This window comes from Schistocerca cancellata, unplaced genomic scaffold (genome assembly GCF_023864275.1).
Source record: "Schistocerca cancellata isolate TAMUIC-IGC-003103 unplaced genomic scaffold, iqSchCanc2.1 HiC_scaffold_1126, whole genome shotgun sequence".
Taxonomy (NCBI): domain Eukaryota; kingdom Metazoa; phylum Arthropoda; class Insecta; order Orthoptera; family Acrididae; genus Schistocerca; species Schistocerca cancellata.
In genome coordinates this window covers 146885-165550 of record NW_026047125.1, presented here as the reverse complement: position 1 = coordinate 165550, position 18666 = coordinate 146885, and the positions used below count along the sequence as shown (strand labels likewise).

The 18666-nt window shown below is 55.1% G+C and overlaps 19 non-coding genes across 19 annotated transcripts; all 19 read left to right on the top strand.

Moving 5' to 3' along the window:
• Positions 1–357: 357 nt before the first annotated feature.
• On the top strand, positions 358–476 carry LOC126159080 (5S ribosomal RNA). Its single transcript, XR_007534019.1, has one exon. It is a non-coding gene; the product is annotated as a 5S ribosomal RNA (ribosomal RNA).
• An 852-nt stretch (positions 477–1328) lies between these two features.
• LOC126159247 (5S ribosomal RNA) lies at positions 1329–1447 on the top strand. Its single transcript, XR_007534162.1, has one exon. It is a non-coding gene; the product is annotated as a 5S ribosomal RNA (ribosomal RNA).
• An 859-nt stretch (positions 1448–2306) lies between these two features.
• On the top strand, positions 2307–2425 carry LOC126159220 (5S ribosomal RNA). Its single transcript, XR_007534137.1, has one exon. It is a non-coding gene; the product is annotated as a 5S ribosomal RNA (ribosomal RNA).
• An 858-nt stretch (positions 2426–3283) lies between these two features.
• Positions 3284–3402, top strand: LOC126159079 (5S ribosomal RNA). Its single transcript, XR_007534018.1, has one exon. It is a non-coding gene; the product is annotated as a 5S ribosomal RNA (ribosomal RNA).
• Positions 3403–4257: 855 nt separating this feature from the next.
• Positions 4258–4376, top strand: LOC126159041 (5S ribosomal RNA). The gene has a single exon (XR_007533983.1). It is a non-coding gene; the product is annotated as a 5S ribosomal RNA (ribosomal RNA).
• Positions 4377–5237: 861 nt separating this feature from the next.
• Positions 5238–5356, top strand: LOC126159155 (5S ribosomal RNA). Its single transcript, XR_007534088.1, has one exon. It is a non-coding gene; the product is annotated as a 5S ribosomal RNA (ribosomal RNA).
• An 854-nt stretch (positions 5357–6210) lies between these two features.
• On the top strand, positions 6211–6329 carry LOC126159078 (5S ribosomal RNA). The gene has a single exon (XR_007534017.1). It is a non-coding gene; the product is annotated as a 5S ribosomal RNA (ribosomal RNA).
• An 856-nt stretch (positions 6330–7185) lies between these two features.
• On the top strand, positions 7186–7304 carry LOC126159075 (5S ribosomal RNA). Its single transcript, XR_007534015.1, has one exon. It is a non-coding gene; the product is annotated as a 5S ribosomal RNA (ribosomal RNA).
• An 856-nt stretch (positions 7305–8160) lies between these two features.
• On the top strand, positions 8161–8279 carry LOC126159244 (5S ribosomal RNA). The gene has a single exon (XR_007534159.1). It is a non-coding gene; the product is annotated as a 5S ribosomal RNA (ribosomal RNA).
• Positions 8280–9140: 861 nt separating this feature from the next.
• LOC126159035 (5S ribosomal RNA) lies at positions 9141–9259 on the top strand. The gene has a single exon (XR_007533977.1). It is a non-coding gene; the product is annotated as a 5S ribosomal RNA (ribosomal RNA).
• An 854-nt stretch (positions 9260–10113) lies between these two features.
• LOC126159074 (5S ribosomal RNA) lies at positions 10114–10232 on the top strand. The gene has a single exon (XR_007534014.1). It is a non-coding gene; the product is annotated as a 5S ribosomal RNA (ribosomal RNA).
• Positions 10233–11087: 855 nt separating this feature from the next.
• On the top strand, positions 11088–11206 carry LOC126159145 (5S ribosomal RNA). Its single transcript, XR_007534078.1, has one exon. It is a non-coding gene; the product is annotated as a 5S ribosomal RNA (ribosomal RNA).
• An 848-nt stretch (positions 11207–12054) lies between these two features.
• Positions 12055–12173, top strand: LOC126159154 (5S ribosomal RNA). Its single transcript, XR_007534087.1, has one exon. It is a non-coding gene; the product is annotated as a 5S ribosomal RNA (ribosomal RNA).
• An 856-nt stretch (positions 12174–13029) lies between these two features.
• On the top strand, positions 13030–13148 carry LOC126159073 (5S ribosomal RNA). The gene has a single exon (XR_007534013.1). It is a non-coding gene; the product is annotated as a 5S ribosomal RNA (ribosomal RNA).
• Positions 13149–14004: 856 nt separating this feature from the next.
• Positions 14005–14123, top strand: LOC126159090 (5S ribosomal RNA). Its single transcript, XR_007534029.1, has one exon. It is a non-coding gene; the product is annotated as a 5S ribosomal RNA (ribosomal RNA).
• Positions 14124–14983: 860 nt separating this feature from the next.
• On the top strand, positions 14984–15102 carry LOC126159085 (5S ribosomal RNA). The gene has a single exon (XR_007534024.1). It is a non-coding gene; the product is annotated as a 5S ribosomal RNA (ribosomal RNA).
• An 843-nt stretch (positions 15103–15945) lies between these two features.
• Positions 15946–16064, top strand: LOC126159200 (5S ribosomal RNA). The gene has a single exon (XR_007534130.1). It is a non-coding gene; the product is annotated as a 5S ribosomal RNA (ribosomal RNA).
• Positions 16065–16921: 857 nt separating this feature from the next.
• On the top strand, positions 16922–17040 carry LOC126159072 (5S ribosomal RNA). Its single transcript, XR_007534012.1, has one exon. It is a non-coding gene; the product is annotated as a 5S ribosomal RNA (ribosomal RNA).
• Positions 17041–17902: 862 nt separating this feature from the next.
• On the top strand, positions 17903–18021 carry LOC126159089 (5S ribosomal RNA). The gene has a single exon (XR_007534028.1). It is a non-coding gene; the product is annotated as a 5S ribosomal RNA (ribosomal RNA).
• The last annotated feature ends 645 nt before the right edge of the window (positions 18022–18666 follow it).

Genomic DNA, 18666 nt, shown 5'->3' with positions numbered 1-18666 from the left:
GCGAGGAAGCCCACATCGCTACCAGTGGGCCCTCCAGCACGACACTGCCGCACCCCGCACAGGCCCTCCGCTGAACACCAGGGACAAGATGCGTCCTCCGCTAGTGTCGAAGGCTGACCGCGCCCAGCGAATGACAGGGGGTGCAACGAGCAGCAGTGCGTCTCACACACGCGGCGGTGCGCCCGCCAATTCGGCCGTCACTCTGCTGGGACGCCGGGCGCGCCTCCCCGCGCCGTCCTCGAGGAACTGGCGGTTGCGGAAGGAAGCGCTTTCGTCAAATGCGGCCGAAAACTAACATTTTGTGTGTTGGGAGAAAAGCCGAAAGCGAATTCTGCCGTGCTCCTACATTAGATGAGCGCCAACGGCCATACCATGATGAATACACCGGTTCTCGTCCGATCACCGAAGTTAAGCATCCTCGGGCCCGGCTAGTACTTGGATGGGTGACCGCCTGGAAAACCCGGGTGCTGTTGGCTCCCTTCCTTTTTTTTTTTTTGTTATGTCGCCAGCCCAATTTTCAAACTACATTTCTGTTGTGACAAAGATGCTTCCTTAAGCCTTTTAAACTACTGTAATGGTACGAAAATGCAGTAATTAACTCAGTTTGAGGGAGAATGTGCTAACCAAGTTTGCCAAGAAGACTTTGAAAACGACAAAACAGTACGAATCGGCAGGTGATTTCTGAAATACGTCACCGCCTATTGTTGTGTAGGAGTTTAGAGTTCCGAATTTGATTTGTAACCACGAATTTATTCCTTAGTCGTCTCGTCTCGTCTCGTCTCGTCTCGTCCCGCAGACGTTTGTCGTGCTTGCGCTGTCATATGGACCACGACCCGAGCGGCAGCGAGCGGCAGTCGAGCAAAGTCGGGACAAGTCGGGACGGGGACAGGGACAGGGATAGGAATGGTGCGAATGCACTGCAAACTACGCAGACACCTGGTGTGAGGCGAGGCGAGGCGAGGCGAGGCGAGGCGAGGAAGCCCACATCGCTACCAGTGGGCCCTCCTGCACGACACTGCCGCACCCCGCACAGGCCCTCCGCTGAACACCAGGGACAAGATGCGTCTTCTGCTAGTGTCGAAGGCTGCACGCGCCCAGCGAATGACAGGGGGTGCAACGAGCAGCAGTGCGTCTCACACACGCGGCGGTGCGCCCGCCAATTCGGCCGTCACTCTGCTGGGACGCCGGGCGCGCCTCCCCGCGCCGTCCTCGAGGAACTGGCGGTTGCGGAAGGAAGCGCTTTCGTCAAATGCGGCCGAAAACTAACATTTTGTGTGGTGGGAGATAAGCCGAACGCGAATTCTGCCGTGCTCCTACATTAGATGAGCGCCAACGGCCATACCATGATGAATACACCGGTTCTCGTCCGATCACCGAAGTTAAGCATCATCGGGCCCGGCTAGTACTTGGATGGGTGACTGCCTGGGAAACCCGGGTGCTGTTGGCTCCCTTCCTGTTTTTTTTTTTTTTGTTATGTCGCCAGCCCAATTTTCAAACTACCTTTCTGTTGTGACAAAGATGCTTCCTTAAGCCTTTTAAACTACTGTAATGGTACGAAAATGCAGTAATTAACTCAGTTTGAGGGAGAATGTGCTAACCAAGTTTGCCAAGAAGACTTTGAAAACGACAAAACAGTACGAATCGGCAGGTGATTTCTGAAATACGTCACCGCCTATTGTTGTGTAGGAGTTTAGAGTTCCGAATTTGATTTGTAACCACGAATTTATTCCTTAGTCGTCTCGTCTCGTCTCGTCTCGTCTCGTCCCGCAGACGTTTGTCGTGCTTGCGCTGTCATATGGACCACGACCCGAGCGGCAGCGAGCGGCAGTCGAGCAAAGTCGGGACAAGTCGGGACGGGGACAGGGACAGGGATAGGAATGGTGCGAATGCACTGCAAACTACGCAGACACCTGGTGTGAGGCGAGGCGAGGCGAGGCGAGGCGAGGCGAGGCGAGGAAGCCCACATCGCTACCAGTGGGCCCTCCAGCACGACACTGCCGCACCCCGCACAGGCCCTCCGCTGAACACCAGGGACAAGATGCGTCCTCCGCTAGTGTCGAAGGCTGACCGCGCCCAGCGAATGACAGGGGGTGCAACGAGCAGCAGTGCGTCTCACACACGCGGCGGTGCGCCCGCCAATTCGGCCGTCACTCTGCTGGGACGCCGGGCGCGCCTCCCCGCGCCGTCCTCGAGGAACTGGCGGTTGCGAAAGGAAGCGCTTTCGTCAAATGCGGCCGAAAACTAACATTTTGTGTGTTGGGAGAAAAGCCGAACGCGAATTCTGCCGTGCTCCTTTATTAGAGAGCGCCAACGGCCATACCATGATGAATACACCGGTTCTCGTCCGATCACCGAAGTTAAGCATCATCGGGCCCGGCTAGTACTTGGATGGGTGACCGCCTGGGAAACCCAGGTGCTGTTGGCTCCCTTCCTGTTTTTTTTTTTTGTTATGTCGCCAGCCCAATTTTCAAACTACCTTTCTGTTGTGACAAAGATGCTTCCTTAAGCCCTTTAAACTACTGTAATGGTACGAAAATGCAGTAATTAACTCAGTTTGAGGGAGAATGTGCTAACCAAGTTTGCCAAGAAGACTTTGAAAACGACAAAACAGTACGAATCGGCAGGTGATTTCTGAAATACGTCACCGCCTATTGTTGTGTAGGAGTTTAGATTTCCAAATTTGATTTGTAACCACGAATTTATTCCTTAGTCGTCTCGTCTCGTCTCGTCTCGTCTCGTCCCGCAGACGTTTGTCGTGCTTGCGCTGTCATATGGACCACGACCCGAGCGGCAGCGAGCGGCAGTCGAGCAAAGTCGGGACAAGTCGGGACGGGGACAGGGACAGGGATAGGAATGGTGCGAATGCACTGCAAACTACGCAGACACCTGGTGTGAGGCGAGGCGAGGCGAGGCGAGGCGAGGCGAGGCGAGGAAGCCCACATCGCTACCAGTGGGCCCTCCAGCACGACACTGCCGCACCCCGCACAGGCCCTCCGCTGAACACCAGGGACAAGATGCGTCCTCCGCTAGTGTCGAAGGCTGACCGCGCCCAGCGAATGACAGGGGGTGCAACGAGCAGCAGTGCGTCTCACACACGCGGCGGTGCCCCCGCCAATTCGGCCGTCACTCTGCTGGGATGCCGGGCGCGCCTCCCCACGCCGTCCTCGAGGAACTGGCGGTTGCGGAAGGAAGCGCTTTCGTCAAATGCGGCCGAAAACTAACATTTTGTGTGTTGGGAGAAAAGCCGAAAGCGAATTCTGCCGTGCTCCTACATTAGATGAGCGCCAACGGCCATACCATGATGAATACACCGGTTCTCGTCCGATCACCGAAGTTAAGCATCCTCGGGCCCGGCTAGTACTTGGATGGGTGACCGCCTGGAAAACCCGGGTGCTGTTGGCTCCTTTCCTTTTTTTTTTTTGTTATGTCGCCAGCCCAATTTTCAAACTACATTTCTGTTGTGACAAAGATGCTTCCTTAAGCCTTTTAAACTACTGTAATGGTACGAAAATGCAGTAATTAACTCAGTTTGAGGGAGAATGTGCTAACCAAGTTTGCCAAGAAGACTTTGAAAACGACAAAACAGTACGAATCGGCAGGTGATTTCTGAAATACGTCACCGCCTATTGTTGTGTAGGAGTTTAGAGTTCCGAATTTGATTTGTAACCACGAATTTATTCCTTAGTCGTCTCGTCTCGTCTCGTCTCGTCTCGTCCCGCAGACGTTTGTCGTGCTTGCGCTGTCATATGGACCACGACCCGAGCGGCAGCGAGCGGCAGTCGAGCAAAGTCGGGACAAGTCGGGACGGGGACAGGGACAGGGATAGGAATGGTGCGAATGCACTGCAAACTACGCAGACACCTGGTGTGAGGCGAGGCGAGGCGAGGCGAGGCGAGGCGAGGCGAGGAAGCCCACATCGCTACCAGTGGGCCCTCCAGCACGACACTGCCGCACCCCGCACAGGCCCTCCGCTGAACACCAGGGACAAGATGCGTCCTCCGCTAGTGTCGAAGGCTGACCGCGCCCAGCGAATGACAGGGGGTGCAACGAGCAGCAGTGCGTCTCACACACGCGGCGGTGCGCCCGCCAATTCGGCCGTCACTCTGCTGGGACGCCGGGCGCGCCTCCCCGCGCCGTCCTCGAGGAACTGGCGGTTGCGGAAGGAAGCGCTTTCGTCAAATGCGGCCGAAAACTAACATTTTGTGTGTTGGGAGAAAAGCCGAACGCGAATTCTGCCGTGCTCCTTTATTAGAGAGCGCCAACGGCCATACCATGATGAATACACCGGTTCTCGTCCGATCACCGAAGTTAAGCATCATCGGGCCCGGTTAGTACTTGGATGGGTGACCGCCTGGGAAACCCGGGTGCTGTTGGCTCCCTTCCTGTTTTTTTTTTTTTTTTGTTATGTCGCCAGCCCAATTTTCAAACTACCTTTCTGTTGTGACAAAGATGCTTCCTTAAGCCCTTTAAACTACTGTAATGGTACGAAAATGCAGTAATTAACTCAGTTTGAGGGAGAATGTGCTAACCAAGTTTGCCAAGAAGACTTTGAAAACGACAAAACAGTACGAATCGGCAGGTGATTTCTGAAATACGTCACCGCCTATTGTTGTGTAGGAGTTTAGAGTTCCGAATTTGATTTGTAACCACGAATTTATTCCTTAGTCGTCTCGTCTCGTCTCGTCTCGTCTCGTCCCGCAGACGTTTGTCGTGCTTGCGCTGTCATATGGACCACGACCCGAGCGGCAGCGAGCGGCAGTCGAGCAAAGTCGGGACAAGTCGGGACGGGGACAGGGACAGGGATAGGAATGGTGCGAATGCACTGCAAACTACGCAGACACCTGGTGTGAGGCGAGGCGAGGCGAGGCGAGGCGAGGCGAGGCGAGGAAGCCCACATCGCTACCAGTGGGCCCTCCAGCACGACACTGCCGCACCCCGCACAGGCCCTCCGCTGAACACCAGGGACAAGATGCGTCCTCCGCTAGTGTCGAAGGCTGACCGCGCCCAGCGAATGACAGGGGGTGCAACGAGCAGCAGTGCGTCTCACACACGCGGCGGTGCGCCCGCCAATTCGGCCGTCACTCTGCTGGGACGCCGGGCGCGCCTCCCCGCGCCGTCCTCGAGGAACTGGCGGTTGCGAAAGGAAGCGCTTTCGTCAAATGCGGCCGAAAACTAACATTTTGTGTGTTGGGAGAAAAGCCGAACGCGAATTCTGCCGTGCTCCTTTATTAGAGAGCGCCAACGGCCATACCATGATGAATACACCGGTTCTCGTCCGATCACCGAAGTTAAGCATCATCGGGCCCGGCTAGTACTTGGATGGGTGACCGCCTGGGAAACCCAGGTGCTGTTGGCTCCCTTCCTGTTTTTTTTTTTTTGTTATGTCGCCAGCCCAATTTTCAAACTACCTTTCTGTTGTGACAAAGATGCTTCCTTAAGCCCTTTAAACTACTGTAATGGTACGAAAATGCAGTAATTAACTCAGTTTGAGGGAGAATGTGCTAACCAAGTTTGCCAAGAAGACTTTGAAAACGACAAAACAGTACGAATCGGCAGGTGATTTCTGAAATACGTCACCGCCTATTGTTGTGTAGGAATGTAGAGTTCCAAATTTGATTTGTAACCAGGAATTTATTACTTAGTCGTCTCGTCTCGTCTCGTCTCGTCCCGCAGACGTTTGTCGTGCTTGCGCTGTCATATGGACCACGACCCGAGCGGCAGCGAGCGGCAGTCGAGCAAAGTCGGGACAAGTCGGGACGGGGACAGGGACAGGGATAGGAATGGTGCGAATGCACTGCAAACTACGCAGACACCTGGTGTGAGGCGAGGCGAGGCGAGGCGAGGCGAGGCGAGGCGAGGAAGCCCACATCGCTACCAGTGGGCCCTCCAGCGCGACACTGCCGCACCCCGCACAGGCCCTCCGCTGAACACCAGGGACAAGATGCGTCCTCCGCTAGTGTCGAAGGCTGACCGCGCCCAGCGAATGACAGGGGGTGCAACGAGCAGCAGTGCGTCTCACACACGCGGCGGTGCGCCCGCCAATTCGGCCGTCACTCTGCTGGGACGCCGGGCGCGCCTCCCCGCGCCGTCCTCGAGGAACTGGCGGTTGCGGAAGGAAGCGCTTTCGTCAAATGCGGCCGAAAACTAACATTTTGTGTGTTGGGAGAAAAGCCGAAAGCGAATTCTGCCGTGCTCCTACATTAGATGAGCGCCAACGGCCATACCATGATGAATACACCGGTTCTCGTCCGATCACCGAAGTTAAGCATCCTCGGGCCCGGCTAGTACTTGGATGGGTGACCGCCTGGAAAACCCGGGTGCTGTTGGCTCCCTTCCTTTTTTTTTTTTGTTATGTCGCCAGCCCAATTTTCAAACTACATTTCTGTTGTGACAAAGATGCTTCCTTAAGCCTTTTAAACTACTGTAATGGTACGAAAATGCAGTAATTAACTCAGTTTGAGGGAGAATGTGCTAACCAAGTTTGCCAAGAAGACTTTGAAAACGACAAAACAGTACGAATCGGCAGGTGATTTCTGAAATACGTCACCGCCTATTGTTGTGTAGGAGTTTAGAGTTCCGAATTTGATTTGTAACCACGAATTTATTCCTTAGTCGTCTCGTCTCGTCTCGTCTCGTCTCGTCCCGCAGACGTTTGTCGTGCTTGCGCTGTCATATGGACCACGACCCGAGCGGCAGCGAGCGGCAGTCGAGCAAAGTCGGGACAAGTCGGGACGGGGACAGGGACAGGGATAGGAATGGTGCGAATGCACTGCAAACTACGCAGACACCTGGTGTGAGGCGAGGCGAGGCGAGGCGAGGCGAGGCGAGGCGAGGAAGCCCACATCGCTACCAGTGGGCCCTCCAGCACGACACTGCCGCACCCCGCACAGGCCCTCCGCTGAACACCAGGGACAAGATGCGTCCTCCGCTAGTGTCGAAGGCTGACCGCGCCCAGCGAATGACAGGGGGTGCAACGAGCAGCAGTGCGTCTCACACACGCGGCGGTGCCCCCGCCAATTCGGCCGTCACTCTGCTGGGATGCCGGGCGCGCCTCCCCACGCCGTCCTCGAGGAACTGGCGGTTGCGGAAGGAAGCGCTTTCGTCAAATGCGGCCGAAAACTAACATTTTGTGTGTTGGGAGAAAAGCCGAAAGCGAATTCTGCCGTGCTCCTACATTAGATGAGCGCCAACGGCCATACCATGATGAATACACCGGTTCTCGTCCGATCACCGAAGTTAAGCATCCTCGGGCCCGGCTAGTACTTGGATGGGTGACCGCCTGGAAAACCCGGGTGCTGTTGGCTCCTTTCCTTTTTTTTTTTTTGTTATGTCGCCAGCCCAATTTTCAAACTACATTTCTGTTGTGACAAAGATGCTTCCTTAAGCCTTTTAAACTACTGTAATGGTACGAAAATGCAGTAATTAACTCAGTTTGAGGGAGAATGTGCTAACCAAGTTTGCCAAGAAGACTTTGAAAACGACAAAACAGTACGAATCGGCAGGTGATTTCTGAAATACGTCACCGCCTATTGTTGTGTAGGAGTTTAGAGTTCCGAATTTGATTTGTAACCACGAATTTATTCCTTAGTCGTCTCGTCTCGTCTCGTCTCGTCTCGTCCCGCAGACGTTTGTCGTGCTTGCGCTGTCATATGGACCACGACCCGAGCGGCAGCGAGCGGCAGTCGAGCAAAGTCGGGACAAGTCGGGACGGGGACAGGGACAGGGATAGGAATGGTGCGAATGCACTGCAAACTACGCAGACACCTGGTGTGAGGCGAGGCGAGGCGAGGCGAGGCGAGGCGAGGCGAGGAAGCCCACATCGCTACCAGTGGGCCCTCCAGCACGACACTGCCGCACCCCGCACAGGCCCTCCGCTGAACACCAGGGACAAGATGCGTCCTCCGCTAGTGTCGAAGGCTGACCGCGCCCAGCGAATGACAGGGGGTGCAACGAGCAGCAGTGCGTCTCACACACGCGGCGGTGCGCCCGCCAATTCGGCCGTCACTCTGCTGGGACGCCGGGCGCGCCTCCCCGCGCCGTCCTCGAGGAACTGGCGGTTGCGGAAGGAAGCGCTTTCGTCAAATGCGGCCGAAAACTAACATTTTGTGTGTTGGGAGAAAAGCCGAACGCGAATTCTGCCGTGCTCCTTTATTAGAGAGCGCCAACGGCCATACCATGATGAATACACCGGTTCTCGTCCGATCACCGAAGTTAAGCATCATCGGGCCCGGTTAGTACTTGGATGGGTGACCGCCTGGGAAACCCGGGTGCTGTTGGCTCCCTTCCTGTTTTTTTTTTTTTTTTGTTATGTCGCCAGCCCAATTTTCAAACTACCTTTCTGTTGTGACAAAGATGCTTCCTTAAGCCCTTTAAACTACTGTAATGGTACGAAAATGCAGTAATTAACTCAGTTTGAGGGAGAATGTGCTAACCAAGTTTGCCAAGAAGACTTTGAAAACGACAAAACAGTACGAATCGGCAGGTGATTTCTGAAATACGTCACCGCCTATTGTTGTGTAGGAGTTTAGATTTCCAAATTTGATTTGTAACCACGAATTTATTCCTTAGTCGTCTCGTCTCGTCTCGTCTCGTCTCGTCCCGCAGACGTTTGTCGTGCTTGCGCTGTCATATGGACCACGACCCGAGCGGTAGCGAGCGGCAGTCGAGCAAAGTCGGGACAAGTCGGGACGGGGACAGGGACAGGGATAGGAATGGTGCGAATGCACTGCAAACTACGCAGACACCTGGTGTGAGGCGAGGCGAGGCGAGGCGAGGCGAGGCGAGGCGAGGAAGCCCACATCGCTACCAGTGGGCCCTCCAGCACGACACTGCCGCACCCCGCACAGGCCCTCCGCTGAACACCAGGGACAAGATGCGTCCTCCGCTAGTGTCGAAGGCTGACCGCGCCCAGCGAATGACAGGGGGTGCAACGAGCAGCAGTGCGTCTCACACACGCGGCGGTGCGCCCGCCAATTCGGCCGTCACTCTGCTGGGACGCCGGGCGCGCCTCCCCGCGCCGTCCTCGAGGAACTGGCGGTTGCGAAAGGAAGCGCTTTCGTCAAATGCGGCCGAAAACTAACATTTTGTGTGTTGGGAGAAAAGCCGAACGCGAATTCTGCCGTGCTCCTTTATTAGAGAGCGCCAACGGCCATACCATGATGAATACACCGGTTCTCGTCCGATCACCGAAGTTAAGCATCATCGGGCCCGGCTAGTACTTGGATGGGTGACCGCCTGGGAAACCCAGGTGCTGTTGGCTCCCTTCCTGTTTTTTTTTTTTTGTTATGTCGCCAGCCCAATTTTCAAACTACCTTTCTGTTGTGACAAAGATGCTTCCTTAAGCCCTTTAAACTACTGTAATGGTACGAAAATGCAGTAATTAACTCAGTTTGAGGGAGAATGTGCTAACCAAGTTTGCCAAGAAGACTTTGAAAACGACAAAACAGTACGAATCGGCAGGTGATTTCTGAAATACGTCACCGCCTATTGTTGTGTAGGAATGTAGAGTTCCAAATTTGATTTGTAACCAGGAATTTATTACTTAGTCGTCTCGTCTCGTCTCGTCTCGTCCCGCAGACGTTTGTCGTGCTTGCGCTGTCATATGGACCACGACCCGAGCGGCAGCGAGCGGCAGTCGAGCAAAGTCGGGACAAGTCGGGACGGGGACAGGGACAGGGATAGGAATGGTGCGAATGCACTGCAAACTACGCAGACACCTGGTGTGAGGCGAGGCGAGGCGAGGCGAGGCGAGGCGAGGCGAGGAAGCCCACATCGCTACCAGTGGGCCCTCCAGCGCGACACTGCCGCACCCCGCACAGGCCCTCCGCTGAACACCAGGGACAAGATGCGTCCTCCGCTAGTGTCGAAGGCTGACCGCGCCCAGCGAATGACAGGGGGTGCAACGAGCAGCAGTGCGTCTCACACACGCGGCGGTGCGCCCGCCAATTCGGCCGTCACTCTGCTGGGACGCCGGGCGCGCCTCCCCGCGCCGTCCTCGAGGAACTGGCGGTTGCGGAAGGAAGCGCTTTCGTCAAATGCGGCCGAAAACTAACATTTTGTGTGTTGGGAGAAAAGCCGAAAGCGAATTCTGCCGTGCTCCTACATTAGATGAGCGCCAACGGCCATACCATGATGAATACACCGGTTCTCGTCCGATCACCGAAGTTAAGCATCCTCGGGCCCGGCTAGTACTTGGATGGGTGACCGCCTGGAAAACCCGGGTGCTGTTGGCTCCCTTCCTTTTTTTTTTTTGTTATGTCGCCAGCCCAATTTTCAAACTACATTTCTGTTGTGACAAAGATGCTTCCTTAAGCCTTTTAAACTACTGTAATGGTACGAAAATGCAGTAATTAACTCAGTTTGAGGGAGAATGTGCTAACCAAGTTTGCCAAGAAGACTTTGAAAACGACAAAACAGTACGAATCGGCAGGTGATTTCTGAAATACGTCACCGCCTATTGTTGTGTAGGAGTTTAGAGTTCCGAATTTGATTTGTAACCACGAATTTATTCCTTAGTCGTCTCGTCTCGTCTCGTCTCGTCTCGTCCCGCAGACGTTTGTCGTGCTTGCGCTGTCATATGGACCACGACCCGAGCGGCAGCGAGCGGCAGTCGAGCAAAGTCGGGACAAGTCGGGACGGGGACAGGGACAGGGATAGGAATGGTGCGAATGCACTGCAAACTACGCAGACACCTGGTGTGAGGCGAGGCGAGGCGAGGCGAGGCGAGGCGAGGCGAGGAAGCCCACATCGCTACCAGTGGGCCCTCCAGCACGACACTGCCGCACCCCGCACAGGCCCTCCGCTGAACACCAGGGACAAGATGCGTCCTCCGCTAGTGTCGAAGGCTGACCGCGCCCAGCGAATGACAGGGGGTGCAACGAGCAGCAGTGCGTCTCACACACGCGGCGGTGCGCCCGCCAATTCGGCCGTCACTCTGCTGGGACGCCGGGCGCGCCTCCCCGCGCCGTCCTCGAGGAACTGGCGGTTGCGAAAGGAAGCGCTTTCGTCAAATGCGGCCGAAAACTAACAATTTGTGTGTTGGGAGAAAAGCCGAACACGAATTCTGCCGTGCTCCTTTATTAGAGAGCGCCAACGGCCTTACCATGATGAATACACCGGTTCTCGTCCGATCACCGAAGTTAAGCATCCTCGGGCCCGGCTAGCACTTGGATGGGTGACCGCCTGGGAAACCCGGGTGCTGTTGGCTCCCTTCCTGTTTTTTTTTTTTTTTTGTTATGTCGCCAGCCCAATTTTCAAACTACCTTTCTGTTGTGACAAAGATGCTTCCTTAAGCCCTTTAAACTACTGTAATGGTACGAAAATGCAGTAATTAACTCAGTTTGAGGGAGAATGTGCTAACCAAGTTTGCCAAGAAGACTTTGAAAACGACAAAACAGTACGAATCGGCAGGTGATTTCTGAAATACGTCACCGCCTATTGTTGTGTAGGAATGTAGAGTTCCAAATTTGATTTGTAACCAGGTATTTATTACTTAGTCGTCTCGTCTCGTCTCGTCTCGTCTCCTCCCGCAGACGTTTGTCGTGCTTGCGCTGTCATATGGACCACGACCCGAGCGGCAGCGAGCGGCAGTCGAGCAAAGTCGGGACAAGTCGGGACGGGGACAGGGACAGGGATAGGAATGGTGCGAATGCACTGCAAACTACGCAGACACCTGGTGTGAGGCGAGGCGAGGCGAGGCGAGGAAGCCCACATCGCTACCAGTGGCGCCCTCCAGCACGACACTGTCACACCCCGCACAGGCCCTCCGCTGAACACCAGGGACAAGATGCGTCCTCCGCTAGTGTCGAAGGCTGCACGCGCCCAGCGAATGACAGGGGGTGCAACGAGCAGCAGTGCGTCTCACACACGCGGCGGTGCGCCCGCCAATTCGGCCGTCACTCTGCTGGGACGCCGGGCGCGCCTCCCCGCGCCGTCCTCGAGGAACTGGCGGTTGCGAAAGGAAGCGCTTTATTCAAATGCGGCCGAAAACTAACATTTTGTGTGTTGGGAGAAAAGCCGAACTCGAATTCTGCCGTGCTCCTACATTAGATGAGCGCCAACGGCCATACCATGATGAATACAGCGGTTCTCGTCCGATCTCCGAAGTTAAGCATCTTCGGGCCCGGCTAGTACTTGGATGGGTGACCGCCTGGGAAACCCGGGTGCTTTTGGCTCCCTTCCTGTTTTTTTTTTGTTATGTCGCCAGCCCAATTTTCAAACTACCTTTCTGTTGTGACAAAGATGCTTCCTTAAGCCTTTTAAACTACTGTAATGGTACGAAAATGCAGTAATTAACTCAGTTTGAGGGAGAATGTGCTAACCAAGTTTGCCAAGATGACTTTGAAAACGACAAAACAGTACGAATCGGCAGGTGATTTCTGAAATACGTCACCGCCTATTGTTGTGTAGGAGTGTAGAGTTCCAAATTTGATTTGTAACCACGAATTTATTCCTTAGTCGTCTCGTCTCGTCTCGTCTCGTCTCCTCCCGCAGACTTTTGTCGTGCTTGCGTTGTCATATGGACCACGACCCGAGCGGAAGCGAGCGGCAGTCGAGCAAAGTCGGGACAAGTCGGGACGGGGACAGGGACAGGGATAGGAATGGTGCGAATGCACTGCAAACTACGCAGACACCTGGTGTGAGGCGAGGCGAGGCGAGGCGAGGCGAGGCGAGGCGAGGAAGCCCACATCGCTACCAGTGGGCCCTCCAGCACGACACTGCCGCACCCCGCACAGGCCCTCCGCTGAACACCAGGGACAAGATGCGTCCTCCGCTAGTGTCGAAGGCTGACCGCGCCCAGCGAATGACAGGGGGTGCAACGAGCAGCAGTGCGTCTCACACACGCGGCGGTGCGCCCGCCAATTCGGCCGTCACTCTGCTGGGACGCCGGGCGCGCCTCCCCGCGCCGTCCTCGAGGAACTGGCGGTTGCGGAAGGAAGCGCTTTCGTCAAATGCGGCCGAAAACTAACATTTTGTGTGTTGGGAGAAAAGCCGAAAGCGAATTCTGCCGTGCTCCTACATTAGATGAGCGCCAACGGCCATACCATGATGAATACACCGGTTCTCGTCCGATCACCGAAGTTAAGCATCCTCGGGCCCGGCTAGTACTTGGATGGGTGACCGCCTGGAAAACCCGGGTGCTGTTGGCTCCCTTCCTTTTTTTTTTTTTGTTATGTCGCCAGCCCAATTTTCAAACTACATTTCTGTTGTGACAAAGATGCTTCCTTAAGCCTTTTAAACTACTGTAATGGTACGAAAATGCAGTAATTAACTCAGTTTGAGGGAGAATGTGCTAACCAAGTTTGCCAAGAAGACTTTGAAAACGACAAAACAGTACGAATCGGCAGGTGATTTCTGAAATACGTCACCGCCTATTGTTGTGTAGGAGTTTAGAGTTCCGAATTTGATTTGTAACCACGAATTTATTCCTTAGTCGTCTCGTCTCGTCTCGTCTCGTCTCGTCCCGCAGACGTTTGTCGTGCTTGCGCTGTCATATGGACCACGACCCGAGCGGCAGCGAGCGGCAGTCGAGCAAAGTCGGGACAAGTCGGGACGGGGACAGGGACAGGGATAGGAATGGTGCGAATGCACTGCAAACTACGCAGACACCTGGTGTGAGGCGAGGTGAGGCGAGGCGAGGCGAGGCGAGGCGAGGAAGCCCACATCGCTACCAGTGGGCCCTCCAGCACGACACTGCCGCACCCCGCACAGGCCCTCCGCTGAACACCAGGGACAAGATGCGTCCTCCGCTAGTGTCGAAGGCTGACCGCGCCCAGCGAATGACAGGGGGTGCAACGAGCAGCAGTGCGTCTCACACACGCGGCGGTGCGCCCGCCAATTCGGCCGTCACTCTGCTGGGACGCCGGGCGCGCCTCCCCGCGCCGTCCTCGAGGAACTGGCGGTTGCGAAAGGAAGCGCTTTCGTCAAATGCGGCCGAAAACTAACAATTTGTGTGTTGGGAGAAAAGCCGAACACGAATTCTGCCGTGCTCCTTTATTAGAGAGCGCCAACGGCCTTACCATGATGAATACACCGGTTCTCGTCCGATCACCGAAGTTAAGCATACTCGGGCCCGGCTAGTACTTGGATGGGTGACCGCCTGGGAAACCCGGGTGCTGTTGGCTCCCTTCCTGTTTTTTTTTTTTTTGTTATGTCGCCAGCCCAATTTTCAAACTACCTTTCTGTTGTGACAAAGATGCTTCCTTAAGCCCTTTAAACTACTGTAATGGTACGAAAATGCAGTAATTAACTCAGTTTGAGGGAGAATGTGCTAACCAAGTTTGCCAAGAAGACTTTGAAAACGACAAAACAGTACGAATCGGCAGGTGATTTCTGAAATACGTCACCGCCTATTGTTGTGTAGGAGTTTAGAGTTCCGAATTTGATTTGTAACCACGAATTTATTCCTTAGTCGTCTCGTCTCGTCTCGTCTCGTCTCGTCCCGCAGACGTTTGTCGTGCTTGCGCTGTCATATGGACCACGACCCAAGCGGCAGCGAGCGGCAGTCGAGCAAAGTCGGGACAAGTCGGGACGGGGACAGGGACAGGGATAGGAATGGTGCGAATGCACTGCAAACTACGCAGACACCTGGTGTGAGGCGAGGCGAGGCGAGGCGAGGCGAGGCGAGGCGAGGAAGCCCACATCGCTACCAGTGGGCCCTCCAGCACGACACTGCCGCACCCCGCACAGGCCCTCCGCTGAACACCAGGGACAAGATGCGTCCTCCGCTAGTGTCGAAGGCTGACCGCGCCCAGCGAATGACAGGGGGTGCAACGAGCAGCAGTGCGTCTCACACACGCGGCGGTGCGCCCGCCAATTCGGCCGTCACTCTGCTGGGACGCCGGGCGCGCCTCCCCGCGCCGTCCTCGAGGAACTGGCGGTTGCGGAAGGAAGCGCTTTCGTCAAATGCGGCCGAAAACTAACATTTTGTGTGTTGGGAGAAAAGCCGAAAGCGAATTCTGCCGTGCTCCTACATTAGATGAGCGCCAACGGCCATACCATGATGAATACACCGGTTCTCGTCCGATCACCGAAGTTAAGCATCCTCGGGCCCGGCTAGTACTTGGATGGGTGACCGCCTGGGAAACCCGAGTGCTGTTGGCTCCCTTCCTGTTTTTTTTTTTCTTATGTCGCCAGCCCAATTTTCGAACTACCTTTCTGTTGTGACAAAGATGCTTCCTTAAGCCTTTTAAACTACTGTAATGGTACGAAAATGCAGTAATTAACTCAGTTTGAGGGAGAATGTGCTAACCAAGTTTGCCAAGAAGACTTTGAAAACGACAAAACAGTACGAATCGGCAGGTGATTTCTGAAATACGTCACCGCCTATTGTTGTGTAGGAGTGTAGAGTTCCAAATTTGATTTGTAACCACGAATTTATTCCTTAGTCGTCTCGTCTCGTCTCGTCTCATCTCCTCCCGCAGACGTTTGTCGTGCTTGCGCTGTCATATGGACCACGACCCGAGCGGCAGCGAGCGGCAGTCGAGCAAAGTCGGGACAAGTCGGGACGGGGACAGGGACAGGGATAGGAATGGTGCGAATGCACTGCAAACTACGCAGACACCTGGTGTGAGGCGAGGCGAGGCGAGGCGAGGAAGCCCACATCGCTACCAGTGGCGCCCTCCAGCACGACACTGTCACACCCCGCACAGGCCCTCCGCTGAACACCAGGGACAAGATGCGTCCTCCGCTAGTGTCGAAGGCTGCACGCGCCCAGCGAATGACAGGGGGTGCAACGAGCAGCAGTGCGTCTCACACACGCGGCGGTGCGCCCGCCAATTCGGCCGTCACTCTGCTGGGACGCCGGGCGCGCCTCCCCGCGCCGTCCTCGAGGAACTGGCGGTTGCGAAAGGAAGCGCTTTATTCAAATGCGGCCGAAAACTAACATTTTGTGTGTTGGGAGAAAAGCCGAACTCGAATTCTGCCGTGCTCCTACATTAGATGAGCGCCAACGGCCATACCATGATGAATACAGCGGTTCTCGTCCGATCTCCGAAGTTAAGCATCTTCGGGCTCGGCTAGTACTTGGATGGGTGACCGCCTGGGAAACCCGGGTGCTTTTGGCTCCCTTCCTGTTTTTTTTTTTGTTATGTCGCCAGCCCAATTTTCAAACTACCTTTCTGTTGTGACAAAGATGCTTCCTTAAGCCTTTTAAACTACTGTAATGGTACGAAAATGCAGTAATTAACTCAGTTTGAGGGAGAATGTGCTAACCAAGTTTGCCAAGAAGACTTTGAAAACGACAAAACAGTACGAATCGGCAGGTGATTTCTGAAATACGTCACCGCCTATTGTTGTGTAGGAGTGTAGAGTTCCAAATTTGATTTGTAACCACGAATTTATTCCTTAGTCGTCTCGTCTCGTCTCGTCTCGTCTCCTCCCGCAGACTTTTGTCGTGCTTGCGTTGTCATATGGACCATGACCCGAGCGGAAGCGAGCGGCAGTCGAGCAAAGTCGGGACAAGTCGGGACGGGGACAGGGACAGGGATAGGAATGGTGCGAATGCACTGCAAACTACGCAGACACCTGGTGTGAGGCGAGGCGAGGCGAGGCGAGGCGAGGCGAGGCGAGGAAGCCCACATCGCTACCAGTGGGCCCTCCAGCACGACACTGCCGCACCCCGCACAGGCCCTCCGCTGAACACCAGGGACAAGATGCGTCCTCCGCTAGTGTCGAAGGCTGACCGCGCCCAGCGAATGACAGGGGGTGCAACGAGCAGCAGTGCGTCTCACACACGCGGCGGTGCGCCCGCCAATTCGGCCGTCACTCTGCTGGGACGCCGGGCGCGCCTCCCCGCGCCGTCCTCGAGGAACTGGCGGTTGCGGAAGGAAGCGCTTTCGTCAAATGCGGCCGAAAACTAACATTTTGTGTGTTGGGAGAAAAGCCGAAAGCGAATTCTGCCGTGCTCCTACATTAGATGAGCGCCAACGGCCATACCATGATGAATACACCGGTTCTCGTCCGATCACCGAAGTTAAGCATCCTCGGGCCCGGCTAGTACTTGGATGGGTGACCGCCTGGAAAACCCGGGTGCTGTTGGCTCCCTTCCTTTTTTTTTTTTTTGTTATGTCGCCAGCCCAATTTTCAAACTACATTTCTGTTGTGACAAAGATGCTTCCTTAAGCCTTTTAAACTACTGTAATGGTACGAAAATGCAGTAATTAACTCAGTTTGAGGGAGAATGTGCTAACCAAGTTTGCCAAGAAGACTTTGAAAACGACAAAACAGTACGAATCGGCAGGTGATTTCTGAAATACGTCACCGCCTATTGTTGTGTAGGAGTTTAGAGTTCCGAATTTGATTTGTAACCACGAATTTATTCCTTAGTCGTCTCGTCTCGTCTCGTCTCGTCTCGTCCCGCAGACGTTTGTCGTGCTTGCGCTGTCATATGGACCACGACCCGAGCGGCAGCGAGCGGCAGTCGAGCAAAGTCGGGACAAGTCGGGACGGGGACAGGGACAGGGATAGGAATGGTGCGAATGCACTGCAAACTACGCAGACACCTGGTGTGAGGCGAGGCGAGGCGAGGCGAGGCGAGGCGAGGCGAGGCGAGGAAGCCCACATCGCTACCAGTGGGCCCTCCAGCACGACACTGCCGCACCCCGCACAGGCCCTCCGCTGAACACCAGGGACAAGATGCGTCCTCCGCTAGTGTCGAAGGCTGACCGCGCCCAGCGAATGACAGGGGGTGCAACGAGCAGCAGTGCGTCTCACACACGCGGCGGTGCGCCCGCCAATTCGGCCGTCACTCTGCTGGGACGCCGGGCGCGCCTCCCCGCGCCGTCCTCGAGGAACTGGCGGTTGCGAAAGGAAGCGCTTTCGTCAAATGCGGCCGAAAACTAACAATTTGTGTGTTGGGAGAAAAGCCGAACACGAATTCTGCCGTGCTCCTTTATTAGAGAGCGCCAACGGCCTTACCATGATGAATACACCGGTTCTCGTCCGATCACCGAAGTTAAGCATACTCGGGCCCGGCTAGTACTTGGATGGGTGACCGCCTGGGAAACCCGGGTGCTGTTGGCTCCCTTCCTGTTTTTTTTTTTTTTTTGTTATGTCGCCAGCCCAATTTTCAAACTACCTTTCTGTTGTGACAAAGATGCTTCCTTAAGCCCTTTAAACTACTGTAATGGTACGAAAATGCAGTAATTAACTCAGTTTGAGGGAGAATGTGCTAACCAAGTTTGCCAAGAAGACTTTGAAAACGACAAAACAGTACGAATCGGCAGGTGATTTCTGAAATACGTCACCGCCTATTGTTGTGTAGGAATGTAGAGTTCCAAATTTGATTTGTAACCAGGAATTTATTACTTAGTCGTCTCGTCTCGTCTCGTCTCGTCTCCTCCCGCAGACGTTTGTCGTGCTTGCGCTGTCATATGGACCACGACCCGAGCGGCAGCGAGCGGCAGTCGAGCAAAGTCGGGACAAGTCGGGACGGGGACAGGGACAGGGATAGGAATGGTGCGAATGCACTGCAAACTACGCAGACACCTGGTGTGAGGCGAGGCGAGGCGAGGCGAGGAAGCCCACATCGCTACCAGTGGCGCCCTCCAGCACGACACTGTCACACCCCGCACAGGCCCTCCGCTGAACACCAGGGACAAGATGCGTCCTCCGCTAGTGTCGAAGGCTGCACGCGCCCAGCGAATGACAGGGGGTGCAACGAGCAGC